The sequence below is a fragment of the Tachypleus tridentatus genome, chromosome 13, assembly GCF_004210375.1.
Source record: "Tachypleus tridentatus isolate NWPU-2018 chromosome 13, ASM421037v1, whole genome shotgun sequence".
NCBI classification, from domain to species: Eukaryota; Metazoa; Arthropoda; class Merostomata; order Xiphosura; family Limulidae; genus Tachypleus; species Tachypleus tridentatus.
In genome coordinates, this window is record NC_134837.1 from 77,842,599 (window position 1) to 77,861,545 (window position 18,947).

General features: G+C 33.7%; 1 protein-coding gene across 1 annotated transcript in view; it reads right to left on the reverse strand.

Moving 5' to 3' along the window:
• LOC143238344 (uncharacterized) overlaps positions 1 to 4,220 on the reverse strand; it is a 38,459-nt gene extending 34,239 nt beyond the window's left edge. Inside the window, exon 1 of the mRNA XM_076478496.1 lies at positions 4,079 to 4,220. The gene's annotated coding sequence lies outside the window, so the exon portion shown is untranslated. The remainder of the gene's footprint in view (positions 1 to 4,078) is intronic.
• Between the last annotated feature and the right edge of the window lie 14,727 nt (positions 4,221 to 18,947).

The window sequence follows — 18,947 nt, forward strand, 5'->3', positions numbered from 1 at the left end:
CACATCTATTAGAACAAGCTTGTGAACCGTGGTGCGATACAGTATAAGCGTTGCACGCCTTTTTGTATTGTATTATATTTCCAATATTTTTGTGATGTCCTGTATTTATTAAACTTCGCACTAAAGGTATTTCAAGATATACTGTTACAATTTCTAATAGCTGACTGTTGGGGTTCTTTTTCAGTACAATTTTTAGTAACTGACTGTTGGGGTTCATTTTTAAGTACAGTTTTAAGTAGCTGACTGTTAGGGTTATTTTTTCGCGACAACTTTTAATAACCGGCTATTAGGCTTATTTTTCAGTACAGTTTTTAGTAGTTGACTGTTTGGGTTATTTTTAGTAAAGGTTTTAGTAGCTGACTGCTGGGGTTATTTTTTCATGACTGTTTTTAGTAGCTGACTATGGGAGTTATTTTTCAGTGCAGTTTTTAGTAGCTGGCTGCTGGGGTTATTTTTTTTCATGACTGTTTTTAGTGGTTGTCTGTTGGGGTTATTTTTCAGTGCAGGTTTTATTCGCTATAAAACGATGTATTTTTATATTTGTTTCTGGGTGTTTTTACGATATTTAATTTATGTGTTACGATAAACCATAAATAACAGACACAGAATTAATCATATATTGCTCGTAATTAATGTAAATTTTTTCAAACATTCCTCTTTTTTACACAAATAAACAAATATTTCAGTTAGCTTTGTGAGAATAGAACTCTCATACTGAGTAGACTTTGTTTATACGCACAACGTCCCTCGCCCCTCCAGTGACGCAACTGCATACCTGTAGACTTACAGCGATAGACACCTGGTTTCGAGTCTTGTGTTGGACAGGGCACAGATAGCCCATTGTGTAACTTTGTGTTTAACTTCAAACAAACAAACATTATGCTTATTCATAGCGAAACTGGTTTGAGGTTATTTAACTTCGTAGATATTTTTACCACTTTACTCAAGTGGTTATTTACATAAGTCTCAAACAGAAGCCTATAAGGAAAGTATTAAAACAGCCATTGAAATCATATATAAAATATAATTAGCCTAAAACCTTATTATAGATAACGATGTATTCAATCATTCTTAGTCTCCTTCTCAGCAAAGTTGGATACCAAACAAAAAATTCAATTATGCTAGAGTTGTTAATGCATTATCATAGTATGTGCATATGTAGTTTCAAACAATTAATCGCCTAACGTAGGGACGATAATACGTCATCAGATTAAAAAAATCATTATACATTATCTCAATCTTTTTAGTTTAATAGTATTAAATGGAAAAGAACCATTAGTTCATTGCTATTAAAAACAAATTACGAACTTAGCAAACTGAAAACACACAAAAAGGAAACATGGAAACTAAACATTAAAAATACAACAAACATGAACACGGATACATTCAGATTAAAACTTCAAACCTTAACCGACACCCTAACCGAAACGTATACTCCATTACTTGTTGTTAAGCCTTAAAATTTAACATATATACATAATAATCTGAAATAAGCCTTTTTAATGTTGTTGTTTTTTTTTCAAACGACAACTGAAACATATTTTAATTACCAAATATCACTCTGTGCGAAATCTCTCGGGAAATATTAGTGTTATGCATTATTTCAATCAAAAATTCTTATTACTAAATGTGTTCCTTCATTTAGGTTTTCTTCCCCTCTCATATCCTCCGCCATTATAAAATGTAGTTTTCATTATGTCCTTTACACATGAACAACATCGACTGATTTTCCTTTACAAGAAAAGCCATGTAAAAGCAATTGTTAAGTAGTTAGGAGATTCGTTGAGTAAGAAGAGTTCAGACTATTAAGAATTGAGAGTCACGTGCTTGTATAATTTAATTGGTTTTGCTGGAACTTTGGAGACGGAGGCAGAAGCAAGGCGTAGGTTATTGATCGAGCTGGTGTGTTTCCCGTGAACAGATAGAAAGTGGTCGATGTGTCGACCTGGAAATATATAAGCGATTGCTGTTTTCAGTTGTCATTTCTACCTTGTGGATTCGTTTACAAGTTACCTTCATCCAGAGCAGCACAGCAGATACTATCATAATAATCTGTCACTAGAGGGAATCCTCAAAAATGCTTGATTAATCAATAAGTTTCTAGGAAGCCTGTTAAAAAAATTAACCGTGAGCTTTTCCTGATTAATAGCATGATGACAAACATGTTTATTGTCTGAAGCCCACTAAGTACGGGAAGCTCTGAGATAATACACGATCATTGTAATAGCATTCCACACTTTCATTTGCTTAATGTACACTGGTTACTTAATGGAATCATTTACACATATCTACAACGATTTGGGCTATCGTTTACACATACCATACAATGGTTCACAGTTTAAGGTACATTGCACGGTTTAAAACATAGTTCACACATATCATACAGTGATTTACAGTTTAATGTATATTGTACAGTTTAAAACATAGTTCACACATATCATACAGTGGTTTACAGTTTAATGTACATTGTACAGTTTAAAACATAGTTCGCACATACCATACAGTGGTTTACAGTTTAATGTACATTGTACAGTTTAAAACATAGTTCACACATACCATACAGTGGTTTACAGTTTGATGTACATTGTACAGTTTAAGACATAGTTCACACATACCATGCAGTGGTTTACAGTTTAATGTACACTGCACGGTTTAAAACACAGTTCAAATATACCAATAGTTCACATAATATACGTTAAACAGTGCCTGAGATCGTTTACACTATTAGCTCAAAATAAATTTAAATCTGTTATCAGTGTAAATATGAATACGTAGATATATATATCGTTCACATGAAATAGAAAGTTGCAAGGTTCAATATAGTAAATAATAATTTAAACATGCTGTCAATATTCTAGACTAATAACACTTAATACAAAATTAGCCAGATAATTAACCAGTAGTTGTTTTAATTTTTCATGTCATTATAAGAATGGACAAACCAACTTGGCGATCAATAAACAAGAACAAACAGATAGAAATTATAATTAGTTAGCTCTTTTATAAGGTACTAAAACAAGTTCAGCACGTAAATACAGACCCTGAAAACATATATTATCTTAAAGAGAACACCACTAGCTAGTATTGATGTGACTGCTTTTCCTAGCTCTTACTGGAGTGAAGCTTAAAAAAATTAAATTTGAAAATTACATTAAACTGTTCAACAAATATGTATCTAAGTTTAAACTTCTAAAGAAGTCTGTGTCTAACAGACAACAATTACTATGAACCATGATCTAACCTGCGACTAACCATAGAACTTAAAGTGTAATAAACATGAGGTGTTTGCCAGACAATTTACGACTTTTCGTAATATAAGCCAGAAAAACATTTGTTATTGTAACGTATTTAACTAAAGACTTGGATTAAGTTGGTTCACATAATACACATTAAACATTGCCTAAAGTTGTTTACATCATTAACTCAAAATAAATTTAAATCTGTTATTAGTGTAGATATAAATACATATAAACATATATCGTTCACGTGAAACAGAAAGTTGCAAATTTTACTATAGTGAACCTAAAGACATCGAGTTGAAGTCGAACTTTAGATAACAGAATTTTTTTTATAGACCGGGATATATTATTAATCACCTTCTAAACAGCAAGTGGAAATCTAGTAAGTTTGTTGTTATTGTAGGAACGAGACATATTAACGTAACAAATAAGTTATAGTTTGAAAAGTCAATGTTTTTGGGCATAGTTTCTTATGGCACAATGAAAATAGAAACGTTTAATTTAGAGCAGTTTCGATTAACTCGTGGTGCAAGTTTACTCTTAACGAAAAATCACAAAACAAAAAGTATGAAATGTTCATGATATGAAACAAAAACATTTCATCACATCTACAAAAACAGACGGATAGGCACAAGACTAGCTGGATACAAGTGTGAAATCCTCAACTAATTAAAAGTCGAAGTTCAATAAATTATTTTCATTTTTTTGTGCGAGAGAACACACCACCAAGAAAGATAGGCGGACAAAGATCGCCTCGTAAATATTATAAAAGACACAATAAAGTATTAAGATCTAGAACACTGAGATCCACAGAGAAGACTTCTGTGAAAGAGACTTACCTGCGAAGTCAGAGGAGACTGCAAAACATAATGCCCCGAAGCCAAGCCCCTTCCATACCCATACCATTCAGGTGTATTTCTAGCTTTGATATTAAATGTTTTCCGGCCGACCGCAGGTGCATTAGTAGCAGAAACTACATACACTTGTAGAGAATATGGTGAACGTTACACGCAGGTGCTCATTTTAAAAAGATGTATACCATCATAGGCTCTTGCGGCGATTGGAGAGTCACGTACAGGTCGATTCGTATAAAAATAGCATAGATTTCAAAATGAAAATTCTAGTATAGTGCATATGAGCTCAGATTTACTTTCCACCATCAAGGAAATAAAGGTAAAATTGGACTTAAATAAGGTTTTTCCTTTCTTCTAACTTGTAAAAAAATTTTTTTATTATTTCGCTAGTGAAACGCCAACAACATATGTCACGCAGCATACTAAGTTAATTCAAATCATAAAATTCGTGATGCTAAGCCCCGAGTGTTAGAGTCACGCAACTGAACTATATACATGTATATAACGATATGCTTGATGTTTATAGCAGATTTGTGCAATTAAGTTTCGAAAGAGAGAGAGAGAAAAAGATGAATTAAGTTTACAAAACCATCAAGTTTTTATTGCAACGTAGAGTGAAAAGTTAAAAGTATATGATTTCAATTTACAGAATAAATGTAATTTCTTAAAAGTTTATGTATTACTTTTACAAAAATATATAACAAAACTATAAATATATATAATTAAACACATAAAATTTGTAATAAAAATAGAAGTAAAACAATATAAGGATATACATTAAACCTAAACTTACTGGTTCGAAAAAGAATAGCAAACCTACAGCTACAGCAACAAAATTATTACCTAACACAACGTTTTGTGTTATAGATAATGGAAACAAACACTAAAACTACAAAATATCAATTAATTGTCGTTTCATGTGTTAAAATTTAAAAACAAAATCAGAATAAAATTTTTAGGTTTTCCATTTTTGTGAAGGCTTATTTATTAAACAAAGACAACCAAGCAAGATAGCAACGTGGTAACGTAAACACACTGATCACTTAATGGTGTTTACCAATATGTGTCGTTCTGTATATAGACTGCTTTCGTTTTCGAGTTTAGTGAACTATATTTGATATAATCAATAATCTCTGAAAGAATGAAGTAATCATTAAATATACACGTGTTTTGTATATACAAATATAATTTATAAGAATGGCGTTTAGTAACAAAAAGCATCTAATTTCGTGAAAAGAGAAGTACCCGAATCGGTTTCAGCTGTCATAAGTGGAACGAAACGGGAGTCGATACAAAGGTTATTCCTTTGTTTTAGTTGTTTAACGTACATCTATTTTTTTTACTGTTTGCTCACCAGACACATCGTTTACCTCGAACAAGTTCGTTGATGCAATAGAAAAGAAAAATATTTTCTAGGTTTTCTAGTTTTTGATGCAAACAGCTAATCAGTGCTGATGACCACATCCTTCAGTTCATGAGTGTGTAAATAACCTTATTCCCTGTCTTTCTGAATATCATATATATATTTCCTATGTTTCTTAATACCATATATATCTGTTTCCTGTGTTCCTTAATATGACATATCCATTTTAGTGAATATCCATACACTTGAGGCAAAAATATTTTATCAAGATAAACAGCCAGTTTCTAGTGGGAATTTTTTATTTTCTAAACGTTTCACCTTCAGGTTTTATCAAGAAATGGACTCTAATGAACACAAACGTGCGCTACCCTAACTGAATATGTTCAGTAAAAGCGTCACTGAGCGGTAGCTCTGGAATTAAGAAAGTTTATATATATATATATATATTAAGCATTGATTTGTAAATTAAAAATATTTGATATTCACACTATATTTACTGTGTATATAATGTTTCTCATGATCTCATGCTATATTTAGTATTTTATGTAATTTGTCAAGTCCTTGGCCAGAAGGACTGGTTTAGTTGAAGAGACCGGATTTAACAAGTAGAAGGAAAGATTTTGTTTTTGTTTTTAAATTTCGCACAAAGCTACACGAGGGCTATCTGCGCTAGCCGTCCCTAATTTAGCAGTGTTAGACTAGAGGGAAGGCAGCTAGTCATCACCACCCACCGCCAACTCTTGAGCTACTCTTTTACCAACGAATAATGGGATTAACCGTCACATTATAATGCCCCCACGGCTGAAAGGGCGAGAATGTTTGGTGTGACAGGGGTTTGAACCCGCGACCCTTTACGAGTCGAGTGCCTTAACCACCTGGCCATGCCGGGCCAGAAGAAAAGATTCCTGTCACTTTAACTCTGGTAAACTGAATTCCTCAGAACAATATTTGTTTTATGATAACGGAAGTAGACAGTAAGTGAATATTTGTTTGTTGTTAGTTATAAAGGTGTATAATAAACCATATGTGGTCTACCCACTACGGGTATCAAAACTGAGTTTTTAGGGTTACAAGCCTTCAGACTAGCTGTTGAGCCACTGCTGTGGCGGACTGTAAGAGAATTTGACAGCAGTAGTTTGTTTTTGCCTGAGGACGAGGACAAAAGTACTTATGAAAGGTTTAGTCCCCTTGTGTGCCCGCTCGTGGCTAATGGCTTGCTTTTGTATATATATGTTATAATATGGTACTAAAACAATTTGTATTTTTATACAAGGTATAACAATCACCTGCTAAATAATACATGTTTTTATTAGATTATTTAGGTTATATGTGTGTGCGTTTTCTTATAGCAAAGCCACATCGGGTTAACTGCTGAGTCCACCGAGGGGAATCGAACCCCTGATTTTAGCGTTGTAAATCCATAGACTTACCGCTGTATCAGAGGGAGACTATTTAGGTTATAATTTGTCCTAAAAGGAATTATCTCAATTTGCTATTATAATGTTTTTGTAAATTTAACGACTCACAAAGCTGGGAAATTTATTTTGTCAAATCTTAAATCGCTTAAATCTAATGTGATGAAATATGAACGCCATTATTTGTTAATACTAAAACCTAATAAATTTGTAATTTGTAAACAACGTATTGAAGATAAGATTCAGTAACTCTGATGGAGATGGAGTATAGTGCATTTTGTATTATATTACTACGGTATTTTAATTTTAACTATAAGAAAATGCTTATTGATTAACAGTTAATTAACTTTAAGAATGCACTGCTAAGAATACCTATTACTTTGTTACACATTTCTTAAGTTAGTACACTATTCCTCGATTCTCTATTAAAAACTTCTATCTCGAAAGAATTGCTGTTTTTGTGGCTTAAATAATGGGTTAAAATCATATAACATTTCTACTAAAAACTAATTTCTACCGGGAAGATCTTTTACCTATTTTGTGGGCTGGGCGTGGCTCTAGCGTCAATGTGCTCGGGTTCCTTGTTTGTATCCCGTTATCGCGAAAACGTTCTTCACAATTTGGGTTATAGATGCACAATAAGAGAAGAGATCAAATCCTACTATTTGGCCAGATAAGAGTAGTTCAAGATTTGGAAACGTGTGCTGTTGGCAAGTTCCCTTCCTTATAGTCTAAAACACATAAACTTTACCTGATTAGTATTAGGGTTCTCGCAACTATGCCATGTCTGTTTTTTAACAGTTTACAAGGTACATTTGTATTCTATAATATTTGGAAACTATATCGCTTGTTTCCTTAACAAAATTTTAATAGAAATATAATTATACCTACAAAGGTAAAACACAAGCATGAAAGACCTGAAAGTTACTACAGATTAATGAAGTTTTCATGGCAGCTAAAAATTTTGCAGCAAGAGCGAGTAACAAAATAGTAAACAAAATTTTGGATATAAAGTCTAAGGCTGATTTGAAAGACAAAATAATCCGAACTAAGAAGAGACGTGTTGGTGAAACTGGTTCTAATTAACCAATGGAAAATGAGAAAGGCAAGTATCGTGTGTACGTACGTAACATGGCAATGGATCTAGTGAGTAATAACGTAAGACAACAGTTTTCTAAACATGTCGGACTATAGAAAGGTTTTTCATGTTTGGATTCGAATAATTTTCTTCAGATTTTGACTAACTTGCCTGAAGATGCTTTAAAAATTTAAGTGAGCTTGTAAGAAAAGTTAGTGACAGTACAACAAAGAATCAACTTCAAATGAAATTATTGGATTTTGCCAAAAAATGGGAAACGTTCAAAAGAATACTAACCAAAAAATATACTTTAATATTCAAAAACAAAACTGTGAGGAAACCGACACAACAGATAGCATAAAAGACGACAACACACACGCAAAAAGTGTAAACAGGAAAATATTAAAAAAATTTGTTGTTTGCTCTTACGATGTCTTATTAAAATTTGATTTGCACAGTTCAGCCTATACGAGTTTAATTTTTTCCTTATAAATTCCTGATAAAATTGTCATTAACATGAGTTACCTATGAAGTATCATATCTAAACGTAAATATATTTCAAGCAGATTGCGAAATTGTTTGACTCAGTCAAATCTAGAACTGTTTATGCTAATGTCGCTGCCAAAAGGCCCTGCTTACAAAAACCGATAGCGACACCAATATAGATATAATAGCTACAAAACATTATTACAAAAAAAATTGAACAATCGTTAGTTTTAAGAGGGTTTGTTGTATTCATTTCTTTGTTGTTGTTTTTATTCTACATTTTTTATGTTTCTAACATTCTAAAATTTGTAATAAAAACAAATAAATGCCAATAGTTTGCTTAAATTTGTTTTATACTAATTAACTAATTTAAAAGCTGATAGGTATAAGCAACATTATTAATTTTTGTTTGCGTTTAGAAAAGGGTAGGCCGTTTTTTTTTTTTATTTTCCGGACTAGTACGGGTAACCAGCCCGACTCTGATGTTCTGTGCTTTCTTCATCTCATAACTACTATATTTATTTAAGCCTCACAGCTGTCTGTCTGCGAAGTTACAACGCTGGGAGCCCTGTTTTGATACCTGTGATGGGAAGAACACAGATATTCCATAATACAGTTTTGTGCTTGATTTGAAACAAGCACGTATGTACTCAAATTGATTGAAAACTTTTAACCACTTCAATTTCTTAATAAAACCGTATTAAAAGCTACCAGAAATTTGTCTAGTCTCAAGTTTCATTGCTTCTCTTGATAGTGAATAACCTTTCTTGGTGGATGAAGGTAACGCACTTACAAATTGGATTCGAGTCAAGCTTTCGTAAGGTAACAGTTTGTGTTGTTTTTATAATCGAATATTTCGTGCAAATGTTTAATGTTATACTGATCTCCTGTGTTCGTATTATTTATACGTCATTTATAAGGAGTAAAGATAACCCAATTAGTTTTGATATAGAAAAAAATAGTGCTCTTGTTATTTTGGTGTTGACAACATTGAAGTCTGGTTTATAATCTACTGTTTAGAAATCCTAAAAGTATTACAGTAATCACGACATCAAATACACCTCTTTACATAATATTTTAATGGCTTCGGTATTAAAAGCATGAACAAATGATTCTCAAAACATTGAATTAATAAATAACACTCTGATTTTAACAGAAGGCTAATTTCTTCTTTTGATGTTGTTTTTTTTTTGGAGTAAAGCCACAGTAGTTTACCACTTGGGTCCACCGAGGGGAATCGAACCCTGTATTTTTGCATTGTAAGTTCCTAAACATTCTGCTGTCCCACTAGGACTAATTTGACTTTCACCTTATAACGTAAGTGTTTTGTACGACATTGGTTTCAGAAGCACTTTTTTTTTTTCTTTGTTTATTTGTTGTTAGGCACGAAGCCAACATTTAGCCATTAGTGCTGTACCCACCACTGATACTGAAAGCCGATTATTTTTGTTGTATAATTCAACGGATTTAGCGTTGAGTCTTCTGGAATGGGGTCTGTAGAAACATGAACATTATTCTCATAATATGATTTTCGGAACCAAAGAACGTTGTCATGGTATTGAATACATAAAAAATATTATCAAGTCGTCGACTGTGAAATGCAAAAAAAAAAGTTGCGTTATTGACCAAAGAAACATGAAAAAATATTCTAATCAAATTGGTTTTAGAAAAATAAACACTGAGCTTAGCAAAAACGTTAAAAATGTTTTTTTGCGACCTGAACTCAAACAAGTTATCGTGTATGTAGTTACTTTGTTAACATGTGAATAAAGATATTTATATTATAAAGTGTAAGTTAACTTGTTCCTTCTATATATTTCACAAACAATAACAGATTAGACGCCCTTAGCGGTTCAGAGAAAAGTATGAGATTCTAAAGCTAAAAACGGAGTTTCGATATCCGCATGGACACCGCTCATTATGTAGCTTTGTGTTCAATAAACAAGCAAACAGATCTCAGACATTCATTAGAGATTATTGATTATTTAGAATCAAAATGTGAAAACTGAAACTATATGTACATATATATAGGTATAATTATAATATCATAATTCGCTAATAACATAATATTCATATGCACGAAGCCCGGCATGGCCAGATGGTTGAGACACACGACTCTTAAACCAAGACTTGTGTGTTCGAATCCCCGTCACACCAAATATGCTCGCCCTTTCAGCCGTGGGGGCGTTATAATGTCACGGTCAATCCAACTATTCGTTTGTAAAAGAGTAGCCCAAGAGTTGGGGGTCGGTAGTGATGACTAGCTGCCTTCCCTCTAGTCTTACATTGCTAAATTAGGAACGACTAGCGTGGATAGCCCTCGTGTAGTTTTGCGCGAAATTCAGAAAGAAACCAAAGTAATATCCTTCTAGTCTTACACTGCTTATTTAGGGACGGCTAGCGCAGATAGCTCTCATGTAGCTTTGTGCGAAATTCAAATCAAAAATCCTTCCTGAAATGAAGTAACTATTCAAAATGTTATACACAAAGACAACTATTATGAAGTGAAACCTTTTATGTGTGTTTTGGAAGGGGATTTCTGTATTTTATCTGAGGATGCTGTCTAGTATTACGACATACTTTACAGTGTGACTACAAAATATGTTTTATAGTGTCACGATAGTCGTAACGTTTGGTAATAAAAAAGTTTTCATTTTTTAACTTTGCAAAATATCGGTTTTGTTAAAAACAGTTCTTAATTCATAGTGTTACAGTTTTCCATGGTTTGAAACGATATACATATATTCACAAACGTTACTATCCTTTACTTCTAGTTTCATAGTTCTATGTTTGTTTGTTTTTTTCTTCTAAGATGAAGTTCGTATTACAATATTAATGTAATACTTTAATTTCACGTACACTTAAATGTTGTGAAATGTTATTTTCAACCAAGTGTAGTTGATATTCAGACTCGCTTACTTGCTGTGTATATGGTTTACAATGCTGAGTTTTATCAAAACTTGGCTACCTTAGCTGGCAAAGTTTTCAGCAGCGAACAACCATAAAGACACTTTATAGATATATTATGCTGTATTGAAGGAAGTGTACACTTCTTAACATGCTTGCAGCATGATTTTATAAGATTCTTTTCCTCTCCTTCCCCCAGTCTTGCTCAATTTATCGCTTATAGTATTCCTAAGATTTCACCCAAATCCTACTGAAGTCTTCTGTTATTAACGGCCACCATTACTTATTTTCTTTGTGCTTCAACATAAATTGATAACAACGTAGAATCACGAAAAATGTTCTCGAATTTATTTCATGCAGTTCTGCAAGCAAAAAGCCGTTTTATCGTCAATACGTGGACACATAGAGTGAAACTAGATAAAAAGAAAATAGATACTCAAATACCGGAAGATGGATAAATTTAAAAAAATAATAAATTGATTGTATTTTTAATGAATCCGTACAAGTTAGATTAATATAGTTTTAAAGCACTTCACTATCAAAGCGTTGAATACAAGTGTTGTATAAAATATATCTTGTAATTAATTAATAAAAATGTAATAAGTAGAAAAGTTATTTTGTACAAGCGACCTATTAAGCTAGCAATTAACAACCTTGACGTAGTCAGTGCTGTCTCAAGCGAGTTGCTTTCATAAACAAGAAAACTATGCCAGTTGAAAACGTATTTCGTAATTATTGATATATATATATATGCATAAGAGCTCTTATTACTTCTGCATTGCTAATTGCTATACCAGCAATTGCTGTGTACCTAAGATTAAAAGTTGCTACACTGTGTATGTAATTTATTGTTCTCATATTTAAATGCGATAATCTGACAATAATACTTTTCTATATTATGCTCTTGTTAAATAAGTAACCTTTTTTTTTAATTTCCTGGACGTGTATTTAAAAACAGTAAGTGCTTCTTTTGTTCAATACGGCAGGTTTCAAGATGTTTTGACAATAACCTTGCAACGTAATTTTTATTGCAAAAGGCTGTCAAGTACAAAGCCTACTACTCTTCTCTGCAGGTTTCCATAATTAATCTAGTGTATAAGGACGATGGCTTTCGCCTGTTTCAACAATACAATAGCACAGAAATTTGTAGATGCTACATCCTGGAACTTCATTATATATATAGAAACGTCAATAGCCGTTTCGTTCTCCAACTTCTTGAGCTACGCAATGATTAAACGAATATGTCATGAAAGCGACTTACGCTTTTCCAAAGAGCCTTCTTTATTATGTACATGCTGTTGCTTGGATCCTATTGACGAGTTTCGTATTGACATTTAAGTTCTTCAATTCCAACTGTTACAAATCGGTGCTAGTGAGGGGGAAGTTGCATTACCTTTACTGCATTACAGAACTTGTAATTATTTTCTATTTTAGTTAAATATACTGAGTTATGAGACCCCCGCGAGTACAGCGGTAAGTCTCCGGACTTACAGCGCTAAAATCAGGGGATCAATTCCCCTCGGTGGGCTCAGCAGATAGCCCTGTGTGGCTTTGCTATAAGAAAACACACACACATGCACTTTGTATAGCTTTGCAATGAAACAACAATTTCAATTTAAGTAGGATATGTTCAAATGTTCTAGGTACCTTTAATTCAATTACTATATTTGGTCTCTTTCATATAGAACTTTCCCCGTGAAAATGTTATCAAGTTCGTTATAAAAATAAACTAGAAGTAAATAGATATTGATGCCTACCATTATATGAATTTTTCTGAACAACTTTGCCACGTAACTTAGTATTGTACTGTTGAAACAGGCGAAATCCATCGTCCTTATACACTAGATTAATTATGGAAACCTGCAGAGAAGAGTAGTAGGCTTTTTACTTATATAACTTAATCCATTCCTTTGTGTTAAAGGTGTCTGTTGAATTTTGCGTAAATTTCCTGACTCCATTTTGTATAATATAAGTTAAAATTATATCTCACTCTCTTTTTTTCTTGAAATTAACTGTTGCCACGAATATCCTGCATGGTCCATATGTCTCAACTAATATTCTTAGTGCTACGGCTTGATTGTCATTGCTAAGTATTAGTAAATAGAGCAATATAATTATATGTATATATATATATATATTAACATTCAATAGTCAAGTAAAATAAAACAAAATCAAAAAGAAGAACTGCGTCAAAAACAGCAAATCCAAACTTCTGACTAAATAGTGCCCACCATGTGGTGGGGATACACTGTCTATCATTATTAACCTCCGTTTGCCAGTCACACATGAAGAAATTCATAAATAATAATATTTAATTTGGCAGTTTGCTTTTTTAAAATAAAATTAATATATTCTATATCCTATAGATCTAATATGGCTTGTAGTTAGAACACTAGACTTGTAATTTGCGGGTGGTGGGCTCCAATCTCGTCGTCGAACATCCACTTGTCCTTTCAGCCGTAAGTGCGTTAAAATGCTTATGTAAACTTCACTGTTAGTTAGTAAACAGTAGTTAGAAAGATTACAGTGGGTAGTGTTGACCTATCACTTCAAGAAATTGGATGAAATTCAACAACAAAAATCCGCAATCCATTACTGTTGATTCGCTGTCATTGATGGTTCTTTAATGGTGGCAACTGGAAAATGTTTCATTTTAGTTGTTTTAATTTTTATTTGGTACTTATAAACACCTACATTTAACACACATGCGTATAAGAGTATTCCTTGTGGCGTTAATGACCCTTTGTCTTCAGGCCAGTCTCCGCAGCTAAAAGCTCTAAGCATAAGTTATGCTTGCTTCTTTGTTTTTCACGAAGTAGGAAGACTCTTAATAGCCACTTATATTACAATGTGAAGAATATAAACTACTGTTTATAATGTAATTTTTCAGAGTAAGTTACTGCAACAAACTCTGCCTCCAGAGAATTAAGGTGTTTCGTGAAATATTCATCTTTCTCTACGAATAGAGCTTCCGTACAATTTCAAGAGGATCGCACATTCTGAATGTGCTAGTTGACAATTCTTCTGAAATCCAGGGATGTAAATCACTATAATAATTATCAGATATTTCTTCGTTAGATACAAACAAATTAATAGGAAATTGAAGCATTTTTATCTAAAATCAATTCATTTAATTTAGATTTCCTAAAATAAAAAAAACATCAGGCCAACGAATTTTGTCTCATATAAAGTTGTTGTTGTTTTTTTAATATTTTTGGAAACAGAGCTCAATTACTGACACGCCCATGTTGTTTAATTCATCTAAAGTTACTAAATACAAGTTTCCCGCTGGTCTACGGATTTACAAAGTTAAAACCACGAGCTCGATTCCCCTCGGTGGACTCAGCAGATAGCCCGATGTGGATTTGCAATAAGAAAACACACATTAAACAAAAACATCGTAAAATAATCTATGCAGTTTATAGTGTTACACTAAATTCTTCTAATTAGTAAATATCACAGTATTTTTCTGCGTCCATATTTTATTGTACACAGTATTATGTTCATACAATAAGACTAATGATTGGCTGAATACTGAAACGATTTGCTTATAAATCAATCTGATTTTTCACTTGTTCTGGCCAACTGACAAGGTATTATTTGTTGAAAGATAAAAAACAACAACAAATAAACTTGGTCTACCTGAGTGAAACTTTGCTTTAATTATGGTAGCCCGGTATGGCCAGGTGGTCAGGGTACTTGACTCGCAATCTGAAAGTCGCGGTTTCGAATCTCCGTCACACCAACAATGCTCGCCCTTTCAGCTGTAGGAGCGCTATAATATACGGTAAGTCCCAATATTCGAAACTCTGACCCAGCTGCGTAGGTCATTAATAGCCGTTCAGGTTGTAAGCATCAATAACGAAAATATCATCCGTGCTACAATTATTTGAAAACTAAATACTGCTCACATGAGCACCTTAATAAAACATTAAACAAACCTGTGTTTATCATCCTCAGAGTTTCATTATTCAATAGTCAGCAAGAAAAGCTTGATCAGATGAAAATAATAATAATTACTTAATTATCAGGTAGATTTTCCAACCGTTACAGAACGAATGTGATAACAAAGTGTTTTTCGTTAATGATGCAGATTCAGTTTCCTTATTGTTGTTCACTTTGTCCTCACATTGCCAGGCAGTTAGGGCGCTTGACTCGCAATTTGCGAGTCGCGGGTTTGAATCCCTTTCCCACCAAACATGCTTGCCCTTTCAGCCGTGAGGGTCTTATAAAACGACAGCCCATTCCACTAATCGTTGGTAAAATAGTAGCACAAGAGTTGGCGCTGGGTGGTGATGACTAGCTCCCTTTCCTCTAGCTTTTAATTTCTAAATAAGAGATAGCTAGCGCAGATAGCTCTCGTGTAGCTTTTCGCGAAATTCATAACAAACCAACCTAAAGAACCAAGTGCAGCACAGTGGTTAGTGTGACATACTGTGGAGCTGAGGTTCAGTGGTTCTTGCCACAAAAATCATCTTCCGCTCTTTGGAGTTATAGGTGCTTATATAAATAACGACCAAATTCCTCTATACATTCTGAAAAGAATAGCTCAAAAATTGGAAGTGAATAGTATTGACTAGCTGTCTATCCATTAAAAATTTGAAACGACTAGCGGAAATAGCCCTTGTGTAGTTTTGCATAAAATCCAACAAGCTAACAAACAAACCTTACATAATTCCTGATGACGAAAAACCAATTTAAAGGTAAAATGTATTTTAAAAACGGCTGGCATATAGTAATTAAAACTTTAATTGTCACCCGCTTGGACAACGATAAGTCTATAGATATACAGCGCTAAAATCAGGGGTTCGATTCTCTTCGGTAGACACAGCAGATATCCCTATGTGGCTTTGCTATAAAAAAAACACAAACTTTAATTTAAATAAATTATCTTATTTTAAAGTTTTAGTACTCACACCAGTCGTCTTTATAATACACTGAAATCTTACCTACTTATTTACAGTGTGTTTACTCTTTTAATTAACAGCAGTATTAAGTCAAAATTTATATAATGTGTCGGCCCATTGCTGCTAAACGGGCTCTGCAGTTTGGAACTGTGAAGATGCTAAAATATGACGCTAATTCCATCTATTCGGTCAAACATTTGTAGCTCATGGCTTAGCAGTGTTGATTAGCTTATCTTTCCACTAGCTTACAATTTCTTAAGTACGAGCTGTTGTGCTCAAATAGCCCTTTGTGTATTTTAGCAAGAAAATTCCGAAAAGAACAAAATTTAAAGTGAAACTTCTAAAATTTCGTGAAAATCATATTTCCTAATTTTTTCCCGAGTTAACTACAAATTGTTATGGAAGATTGTTCTGTTTTTGAATTTTTGAATATATACAGTACAACTTGTATATATATATAGATTGTCTTGAATTTTATTTTTCAATTTCGCAGAAAGCTGCACAAGGGCTATCTGCGCTAGCCGTCCCTAATTTAGCAGCGTAAGACTAGAGGGAAGACAGCTAGTCATCACCACCCACCGCCAACTCTTGGGCTACTCTTTTACCAACGAATAGTGGGATTGATCGTCACATTATAACGCCACCACGGCTGGGAGGACGAGCATGAGGGCTATTGAGCTAGGAGTTCCTAATTTAGCAGTGTTAGACTAGAGGGAAAGCAGCTAGTTATCACCACCCACCGACAACTCTTGGACTACTCTTTTACCAACGAATAATGAAATTGACCGTAACATTATAACGCCCCCACGGCTGAAAGGGCGAGCATGTTTGATGGACGGGAATTCAAACCCTCAGATTTCGAGTCGAGCGCCCTAACAACGTGGCCATGCTAGGCCAATTTTTTTTCCATTTGCATCACTCTCATAACGGAAATTACAGACCCAAAGCGTGGAACACAATTTTTCGAGAATGAGATGTGAGTCACGAATCCTTCGATTTACAGTCTGAAAAGTTAATCACTGGGCCACTATCTTTCGATATCTGATATTAAAAAAAAATTGGTGGATTGGGTCTCCTAAACTCATTAAACTAGTATTTTACAATCTTGTTAAACAATAAACCTCTCATGGAAGAAATGCTTTTCAAAGAGTATGATGTTATTATATTTATTTTCATGTTATAACAATTTCAATTGGTTTAAAAATTTTGGGAAAAGATACACAAAAGTTTGTTTGTCGTTAAGAACAACTCTACACAATGAAGTATTTGTCTTGTGCCTACGACGGGGAACTAACACCGAATTTAAACTTATTAAGCCCTTAGACTGGGCCCGGCATGGCCAGGTTGGTTAAGGCGTTCGAATCGTAATCTGAGGGTCGCGGGTTCGAATCCCGGTCGCACCAAACATGCTTGCCCTTTTAGCCATGGGAGCGTTATAATATTATGACCAATCCCACTATTCGTTGGTAAAAGAGTAGCCCAAGAGTTGGCGGTGGGTGGTGATGACTAGCTGCCTTCCCTCTAGCCTTACACTGTTAAATTAATGACGGCTAGCGCAGATAGCCCTCGTGTAGCTTTGCGCGATATTCAAAACAAACAAACCTTCAGACTGATCGCTGATACACTCGGGGAAGCGTTACACAAGTGGTTATATGCGCAGAGGTGTTCTTGATTTTCAACTGACCGAGAAGAGACAAAGTAGCTAGCCAAAACATCCGTCGGCAACTTGTGGGCATCTCATCTGAATTAGCACTTCGGTCGTTGTGCGCGACCTGGAAAAGTCAGGTACAATCGAGACCTCTTCTGGGCTATCTGATCCAAGAGTGGGACATGAACCTCGTTCTTAAAATGCACCTTCAGTCCGGCTTTGCAGACAAGTAAACCACACTTGCTCTCCAAGAGAAGGAATAGATTATGACAACAGTTATGCTGAATTAAATGTAATAAAGGATCTTGTAATATTGATTTTTTTAGCTGTAGAAATAATTATAAATAAAAGAATTCTTGTTTTAATTTGAAATATTCTATGTAATAAGGTACTCATTAGAAAAGCAAACTTGGCACTAGACTTAAATATTCGATACATAAATAAGTAACTTCGTGGAATTTTGAAACTCACTTATTAAGACTCAAAAAACTAATTTGCTGTTGTCAGTATAACTACTTTTCAATATAAATACTAATAATAATTTTCTTTGATTTTAGTCACACTCTCTCTCTGTTATAATTGTAACATATGTCAAATACTTGTTTCCATAAATCATTGATGCTCAAATGATTCATTTCAGAGCATCGGTATTTTGTACGGTACGTCACGTGCACTAAAAGTCTAGTGTACTTGTCAATCTACTGAGTTTTGATTAATTCGATATACGTTCAGTAAACATTTATTTGCTATTGAACGGCTATTATTCGTATAGAAACCATTTATTGTTAGCAAAGGTGTTTCAATTCTTGCGACTAGAATATCTAGTCTTTCACCAGTGCTTTAGCGTAATTATTTCTGTGTTTGTACATAATGCAATGCAAGATACTACACAATCTCCTTATATAACTGATATATAACAAAGTGAAAGCATACGAAGGACACATAGGTTAAACTTTAATCATATAAAATGACAATAGCTTTGCTAACCAAACAACTTGCATAGGTTAGTGCTTCAAACCAATAACATTATGTAACACAAATTTTGTTCCT